This window comes from Meleagris gallopavo, assembly GCF_000146605.3.
Source record: "Meleagris gallopavo isolate NT-WF06-2002-E0010 breed Aviagen turkey brand Nicholas breeding stock chromosome 3 unlocalized genomic scaffold, Turkey_5.1 Chr3_random_deg7180001718206, whole genome shotgun sequence".
NCBI lineage: Eukaryota > Metazoa > Chordata > Aves > Galliformes > Phasianidae > Meleagris > Meleagris gallopavo.
The window spans coordinates 1-8,963 of NW_011094744.1; the positions used below are offsets into that span (position 1 = coordinate 1).

At 35.2% G+C, this 8,963-nt stretch overlaps 1 long non-coding RNA gene across 1 annotated transcript; it reads left to right on the plus strand.

Moving 5' to 3' along the window:
* The first annotated feature begins 28 nt into the window (after nt 1-28).
* LOC104915439 lies at nt 29-8,029 on the plus strand. Its single transcript, XR_796355.3, has 4 exons — nt 29-436; nt 1,431-1,544; nt 2,444-2,493; nt 5,416-8,029. It is a non-coding gene; the product is annotated as an uncharacterized LOC104915439 (long non-coding RNA).
* Nucleotides 8,030-8,963: the final 934 nt, after the last annotated feature.

Here is an 8,963-nt window from a genome sequence, read left to right on the forward strand (position 1 = left end):
TGGTGGCCCTGCATGTGGCAGGGGGGTTGGAACTTGATGATCCTTGGAGATCCCTTCCAACCCTGGCTATTCTGTGATATTCTAGTAAAATAAGATGCACTAACCTCATGATCATGACTGCAGTTTTTAATAATCCTGTGCTTTCAGCAGATGTAAATATGGGAGAAATAAATTCAAATAGCATCAATCTCTGATGGTAGTATACGAGAAGGCTGTGTGAGATACATCTTATGTCATTTTATACGCTTAAAGTGCTCCATTCTTTTTCTTCCCATATCAGAACCACAACAAACTTGAAGATGAGTCCAGCCATCTTCCTAGCAAACTTCTGTTGACTGAGTTTCGATCACTGGTTGTCAGCTGTCCAAGACCGAACAGCCCTACTGTTAGAAATCCCAAATGTAGGGGACAGAACAACTTCAAAACGTTCAGAAAGGTGTGTATTTGAAATAGTCACAAGATGGCACTGTTTAAAATGTTTGGAAGTATTTCCTTATTGCTGTGGAAATGTTCCTTAGTACTGTAAAAAAAATATTCTGAATATTTTTGAATTGACAATAACCGCAGAAAACTGAACAGTTTCAGTATCATATCGTATTATTAACAAGTATTTTTCTAACTCACCAGAAAGTACTGGGTTGATAAAGATTCTTTAGGTCCTCGTAATTTCTTCCAAGCAGCTACTTTTATTCTAAGTTGCTAAGTGATGCCTAACGTAACCTTAGTAAAAGTGTAACTTGACGTTGTACCTCCAGAAGTTTGCAATTAAACTTCTCCAAAGAGAATATGCTGATTCTGAATCTTGCATTTTAGAAAATAATATTTGAATTTCTAAATGGAACTGAAATTAGTATCTTACTTTTGTAAGACTATTGCTTGCTTGGCTCCTGAGGATAACTTTAAGAAAATTATTAGCGTTTAGTGTGAAAGTACCTATTTATATTAAAAATAAGTACAAATATATTTGTATATATATGCCATAAATATTTCTAGTGAGGATATATGGCTTAAAATCACTGCAATTGCGTTTCGATAAAATATAATAATGTTCATCAAATAATGAAGCTTCCAGCTATCTGTGAGTAAGCAGTCATTTTAGAAAATATTTTCAATTTCTGATAGTATTTTCATTGCCATCCTTCTGTAATAGATGTTTATGTATCTTGATGTAAAATAGATTCTATCAGTAAAAATCAGTTTATAATGTTTTCAGATTTCATTTAATGTATATCATATGTATCAGGTTTTTTTTGTTTCCTTTGGCAAAAGGAGGGAATCAGTAGCTTGCAATAAATGCTTTTTTCTCTTCAGTCTCTTTTAAGTATAATGTCTGATAAATGTTATTCAGAGAAAGACTGACTTTAATTGCTGAACTTTTTCCTGCATTATGCTTGCCTTGCATTGTAACTTTAAGAATTTATTGTCTCCAGGTCCCTTATCCAGGGGCTGGGCAACTTCCATACATTATTGGAGGATCAGATTTGGTTGCTCACCAAACTAGAAAGAATTCAGAACTAGAAGAATGGTTAAGAGAAGAATTGGAGGTAAGGAATTTTTTCTCAAAGATGAGCAGAACCAAAACTTCACTCCTGAAGGTCATACTGACCTGTGGTATTTTTGTGAGTATTTCTGAAATACTTGGAAATTTTACTTTTGAAATAAAGCTCAGCCAATTAGCTGTTACGTGTGCATTAGAAACGTTAGTGAAAGCCAGAGGACAGAGATAAGGCTTGAGTTTTGTGGGTTTTTTTTGCTGATAATTTGAATGCATTTTACATTAAGAATTCATATAGTCGGTAATGATGATTTAAATCAAAATCAGTAACATGAGAGAGTTTTTTTGTTTTGTTTTTAGTAACTAAAATAAGCTGGATGAGAAGTTGTGGTTCCTACAAATGTGACAGAGAGGCAGGAAGAACTTTTGTGTAGTAATCTTTGTTTAAATTGTTACAATGTACAGTTGATATTCTGTGTTCTCTTGAACAGAACAGAAAATACCTTAGTAAAATTCTGTTGCAGTATACTAAGAAATGCACTAGGAAGTTTTATGCTTTTTTTTCCCTTTTTACATAGAATTTTATGCCAGCACTCACCAGCACTTTCATTTTCCAGTAATTTCTTCAAAAATACTTGCTGATGATCCATACTTTGTTTCCATCGCCTGATCAAATCCCATTGCTTATTTGTTTTTTTTTTCCTGGATGTAGATAATGCTAATTAAAATTTCCCTTGTACCCCTGTAATCAGACAAAATTTCCCCTATTTCTGTAATCCCTTGAAAAACAGAAAGCCAATTTCTGACCAATTCACAAACTGATCTGCTAGTTGGTATCAGTAGCCAGCCTTGACTAATGAAATATATTATCCATCATGAACTTAAGTTTGCATGGAAAAAATGTGTTAGTCCTTAATATACAGTGTTGAAAAATCCTGTTTTCTTCAGGAACAGAATCGACGTGCAAGGGAAGAATTGCTTGCTGATGATCTCTTTAGGTAAGAGGTTTATGTTTAGAAAATATATATCTTTCATCATGTCTCTTTTTTTATGGACAAATGCCTGTTCTGCAAAAGGCTATTTCTTTGCCTATTCTTTCCAAATCTTATGTATTTCCATGTATGGAATTATACTCAAGGTAACTTTCAATTACAACTCCAGTTGTTTTTTGTTTTTTTTCCTTTAAACTTCCACTTCAGAATTACCATAATATTTTTAAAAGAACATTCTCAAACGAGACTGTTGCCATTTCATGTCTCATGTCTTAGTTCTGTGTGGAGCCAGAAGTTGAACTTTTGGTGATCCTTTTGGGTTCCTTTCAGCTCCTCAAGATATTGTGTGATTCTCTGATTGATTATTCACAAAGGCTTGAAGAGATTTCCAGAGTCAAGCTCTGTACCATTAGTGTTTGCCTGATGAAACAGCTTAGTGTTAGATTTAAGCCGGTCATCAGAATTCCTAAGAAAAAGTTCTGGAGTTTGTGACTTCAGTGCTAGCCATGGTACTTGTCTATCTTGTGCTTAGGGAACTAAAGCAATGGAATGATATTTCTGTGAAAGAAGTGATCATCAGAATGATCTTTTTTAACCTTTGAGGTAATGACTCCCAAAACCTTAACAATGTATAAATACATCTAAGTGTTATATTTCCTGAGCTTTTTGGCATAATTCATTGTATCAGTGGTTTTCTTCCATTAACCCTTGTTTCAGTTGCTTACCACTTTTCCTCATCTCTCTTTTGAAAGAGCATGGAAAATCATCTTATTCAATTGATTTCTTGTCTGGTCACTTTCAACTCTCACCTTAAATTTTAATGATCTATAACTGCTTTCCAGATGTTCTAGGCCAAGTTTGCTATTTTATCCAGGTTTTATGTCTGCAGTACATTTAAATGCATGACAATTATGAATACATTTAAATAAATACATGGTGCAGCTTGATTGCTGTGCTAGAAAATTAACTGATCTGAAGTATCTTGATTAATTTGAACCTTTCAAAAGCAGTGGAAGCTTAGATAATTCACATGCATTCATGCTTAGAACAGTTTTGACCTTAGTTCCAATTTATTTGGGATAGCAGCATGTACCGAAGTTTCCAAAAAATACTCAAACACATAATTTAATGTTCAGCAGATCATAACCTACTTCTAATTTTGTCCTTAATCCTGAGCAAAACTGGTTGGTGTGATGCTAATGTTAACAGCTGCAATTTCCCCTGAAAATTGCATTTGAAGATGAAATTAGCAACAGTCGTGCTTCAAGGTAAAGATGAGTTGGAAAGAAAATCTGTACCTTCATCTACTTTTGATTCAGGCAGAAGGGAAGGAAATGTCTTTCTGCTAAGATTACAAATAAATTTATTAGGCTTGGTAACACCCCTCTGTGCTCTTCATTCTCTTTTCCCAGCAAAGCCTTTTGTTTCTTTGTACATTTATGCCAGCAATGGAATCTTTGTAGCTTTCTTTCTGGTCCAGGCCACAGGCACTGTAGAGTTTCCTTTCTCAGAAATACTGTTTGATTTCATTCTGTTTGGAAAACATCATCCAGGATTCATTTAGCATGAAAAATGACTGAAGATGAGATGGGGGATTAAATAGAAAGGTGTTTGTGATGGTCAGTGTCATCTTCTCCATAAACAGTCTCAGATGGGGTGGAAGCTAGAATCCTGCTATCAGGACACCATGAAATGTCTCCTTTGATTTTATTGGTTCTTCAAGACCTCTAAATATGTTTTGGTGTCCAGGACATCCTTAAATGTTATAATTGATTTGTAATAATGTTGTAGCAATGAAGTCACATGAGATTGAGTATAAGGGTCTCATTTTGGTCAGCAAAGCTTTAATTATTTTCTTATTTTTATGTGAAGAAGCAAGAAACCACTGTGTGTCTTCTGACCTGACGTGCATTTGACAAATACTAAAAACTGTACATTTTGGTAGAAAAGTATAGATTGTGAAGAAAGTGGTGTTTGTCCAAATGATTGTCAAAATGACATCATACTGAATATCAACATGTGTACAAACCATTCAGAAAAGCTTACAGTATTAACAGGTTATGTTGTTCATTAATAGTTAATAATAGAGCGTTGCTTTCAAAGGATGCACACTTCATGTGTTAGAGCAGTAACTTCTATAATAGGTTTGTAATTATACGGTGATGTAATTTGGCTCAGAAGTTGTGACATTTTCCTGCCTAAGCAAAAAAAGTCCTGATGAATGAGCTCAGAATTAGTGGAAGTAAAACTGCCTGATCATTTGTTGTGTCCATAAGCTATTCACGCGTGAGTACCAATCATATCAGAATTTCAAAGAAGGGACGTGGGATTTGGGGAAGTGAAGCACAAATGGAGAAAAAGAAAGCCAAGGGGTGGAATATATAAATATATTGCTGTAACTTGGAAAACTATTTTTTTTCCAAAAAGTAGATACTGGTAACTAGAAGTCAATCAGAAGCTATATAAAGAAGATAAAACAAACAGGGAGTTGCTCTATGGGTGTAGGAGGCAATAGAAGGATTTTTGCTGAGTGAGTTTTGGCCAGATGTAGATTGCTTTGAACGTACAGTACTCTACCACCCCTGGCCTCTGGATTTTTTTGCAAGGTGTTATATATAGATCAGTTATATACTGATACTTTACAGGCTTGAAGAATCTTGCTTATGTGTGGGATAGACAGAAAGATTTTGAGTAGCTAGGAAAGGAGCCAGGGAAGAGTATTACCTTCAGTTCATGCACAGGTTTAACTTCTCCATTCTTCAGTCAAATTGTAGCAACAATAATTAATCACAGAAGTGCAGTTTGGGAAAGGACTGAACGTTGCCTAATCCCTAGTTGTAATTGTATAATAAAATCATTTGCATTACATTCTTAAATTTAAATATCATGGAGCCATGCTTATTTGTGACAACTTCTTTTTTGTTGCAGATATGATCCCAACGTGAAAAGGAGAAGATAAATTGTGATCTGAACTTACAGCAATTCTGTATCAAAATATGGTTTCTGCTCCACTGATGTGTTGGCTGGTTACAGCATGTAATACATACACATGTATGACTATCTGAGCTATCTGTTATTGTATGATTTGTTTTTTAAATCTTGCTTTTATTACAGAAAAAGAGAAGTTTCTTTCAACGATTGTACATTCAAGACCTTAATGTTTTTGTTTCAGAGTAATGCTTAGGAAAATACTGCATGTATTTAGAATTTAATTTCAGACAGCTTCTTTCTAATGTTTACTTGTCAATACTATTGGAGAAAGTGGGGGGGATAAGAGCGGGAAGAAAGGAAGCTAGGATCAGGCTTTCTTAATTTTAGAAAGCCTTGTTCATTAATTAGCTTTTTGTCTATTATCACTTTTGCCTTACGGTGAAAGTTTTGAAGAGGACATAATCAAAACAAAGAAGTTACACCAAACCTTACATTTTTCTTATTTACACAGGAACAAATTTAATACTAATCAACTCCAGCTTCTTCCTGTTCTTGAAGTTGGTAACAACAGATAATTTATAGATAAACACCAATTTTTTGTGATGGCAAACATTGAAACAAATTTTAGTATTAAAAAATGAGAGATCTTGCCTCGTTATCAGTATTCAAATAGTCAATATTTGTTTCAACATCCTACAGCTGGGCTAGAAACAGTCCTGTAAACTCAGGAAAATTTTACAACAGCAACAAGCAGTTCAGTTTTGTTTTTTTTTCTTTGAGAGGGGAGAGAGGCAAAGATTGTTTCTTTCTCCACCTATTCCCTTTCGTTTGCAAATAGGAAAGAACTGTGTTTGAAAATGGCTGTTGTTTCTTCCTTACACAAATTGTTCTTAAAAAGCTACATGATGACAGTCATTTTACAGGAGTTTATATACTTTCCTATGGTATCACATGAAAATCATCATAGAATCATCACAGAATGGCCTCGGTTGAAAAGGACCACAATGATCATCAAGTTTCAACCCCCCTACTATGTGCAGAGTGGCCAAATGAGCCTTATTAATTTCTCCAGAGTATGAATTTGTAAATTGTTTTCATTTGCAGTAGAACTTGAGACAAATGGAGAGGAAGACTAGATTTGATGATTTTCACAAGTACAACGATGAGACTTGTGTTCATTTTTTTAAAAATGCAATAGAACATTGTAGTTAAGGGAATTGGATGTAAGTCTTGTGCTAACTGATAAATGCAGAGTGCTGTTCCTTTCAAGGGACATGATCAGTTCTACTTTCTGAGCTACTCAGGATATTTTTTTATATAAAATTCATTTAACAGAAAAGAAGTATGCTTCAGGTTGAGAAGCGTGAACCACTCACCTCTTTCAGCTAACAATTACTACTCATTATTTTCAATAGAATAGAGGATTTAGCTTTACTCCATCCTCCATTTATGTCAGTAGATAACAGCTGTCCAAATACTGCTTGTAAAGCTTCGTCCCTGATTTTTAGGGTTGTAAGAGTTTTTCCATCAATGAAAGAAGAAAAAAGTTGAAAATTTCAGATCAGGTCATGACAGGGAAGCCAAATAAATGCTGTTGCTTTTTTAAATAATGTCATTTTTCTGATCTTGAAGATTCAGGCCAAGAGAAAACAAAGGAGCTGGTCTCAAGAGGGAGAACAGGATGATAATTGAATTCTTGAGCTCTTTGTTGTCTTAAGAGTTAGGAATATATTAAGAGACTTAAGTGTAGCTAATGCCTAATGATGGTAGCCTTCTCAGTGGTTCATTAAGTAGAGCAAGTACTAGTGCTGCTGTTCTAAAAGATTTTGGAGCTGGAAATAAATCAGCTTTTCTTCGTCATACTTAAGTTCAGCTCAAAAAGCGTTGAAGTTGTTGACTTACATAAAGCTGTGATGGACAGTAGTTCTATCACTGTTTATATGATGGTAGGATTGCTTTTCTTATGTGACGTGAATGAATCTTTAACACAGCAACTAGGCTATTTCAAACCACTATGTCATGTTTCAACTCTGAAGAACAATGCCCAAGATCTATGTATGTCAGTAGGAATTATCCTGAAGTCAAACTGGTTACATGGTCTCAGACAAAAAAAATATTTTGTGTTCAAAAAACAGTTGTTCCTCATTTTTTCCTTTATGGATCCTTGACTGCTCAGAGATGGCCAAAATGATACACAAATTGGAAGATCAATAACTCTGAATTCGGCAGATGGCCATAAGGTACGTTGGTACCGTAACCTACAGCACAGCAGGGGTAGATCTCATCCACCCGCCACTTTTAATGGTTCTTCAGCTATTGAAGTGTTTGCTGCAAGAGATGCACTTAGTATTATCTATTCTACTCTCAACGTGAATTTTTTTCATCTCAACATTTCCATGTTTTTATGGTGAAAGCTCTCTGTTCTAATGGATCTAAGTCCTTGCTGACTGCTGAGGATGACTTTTTTGATGGTAGTTACCTAAACAGAATATCACTGGACAAGATCCTTCAGAAAGGTTGTGTTTACCTTTGTATATAATCAATAGGAAAAAAACAACTCTTCTTTCTTGAGAAACTCTTAATAAAACATACCATGGGCCTTATGAAAGAATGTAAAAGTGTAAAAGCCAAGTCTTCTGCTACTCAGACTGCAACTTTAGCAGCCCCAGAGGCACAGCTGAGACCACTCTTGCGTTCAAATTATAGCAGTTGTTAGGGCTTCTCACATCCAGTTCCCCAGATAGTTGACTTAGTAGCCTTGATTCTTTTTTTCAGTTTAGCATCCTAGAACTGATAGACTACACCCATCATGCAATTAGGTGAGCACCTAAATAGAAGCACTTGGAGAGTTCTTCATAAACCCTGTGATGTTTTCTCTGTGCCAGCATTTCTCTGTAATCTCTCACAGGCAGCTGTGAAACTACTTTACTGGGAAAGTTGGTTTCCTTGTTTCTTCCACTGTATTAGAAATTACTGCTGCTGCTTTGGGGCTGCAATTCTCTCCTTGGGGAGATTTGTACTCACGCATTTAATTTCCCTGTATCATATCTCTATACAGAGTGACTTTTCCTGAATGGTAGGCCTTTTACTGAGCATTGTGTAGTTCAGAACAACTGCTGCTGCATGCTTTGGTTTTACAGATGGTTTCTGCCCTTTGGTTTCAATATTCAGATGAACTTTTTTTTTTTTTCCTCTTTAGCGAACTTGTATGGGGTTAACTTATCATCTGCAACTAAAAAACATTTACTAATCTAACTTGGACCTCTGAGCTTTCTCTAATCCAAACCACAACCTAAAAGCATAGCACATTTGACTAAATTCTGCTTATAGCTGTATTTTTTTTATAAAAAAGCAGCAGCTTTATCTACAGCACTTTCATTTTTCTGAGTAACGAACCTTGAGGGGCTGTGGGTCTGCTTTTTTTAGAACCTTTTTTGTTCACATTGCTCACAGGAAGGAGATGCACACAGTATACAAACTAAATATACTTTTTATTAGCAAGGCTCTTAGAGTACAGTCTTGCATCCAGCAGCTTCACTGAGCAT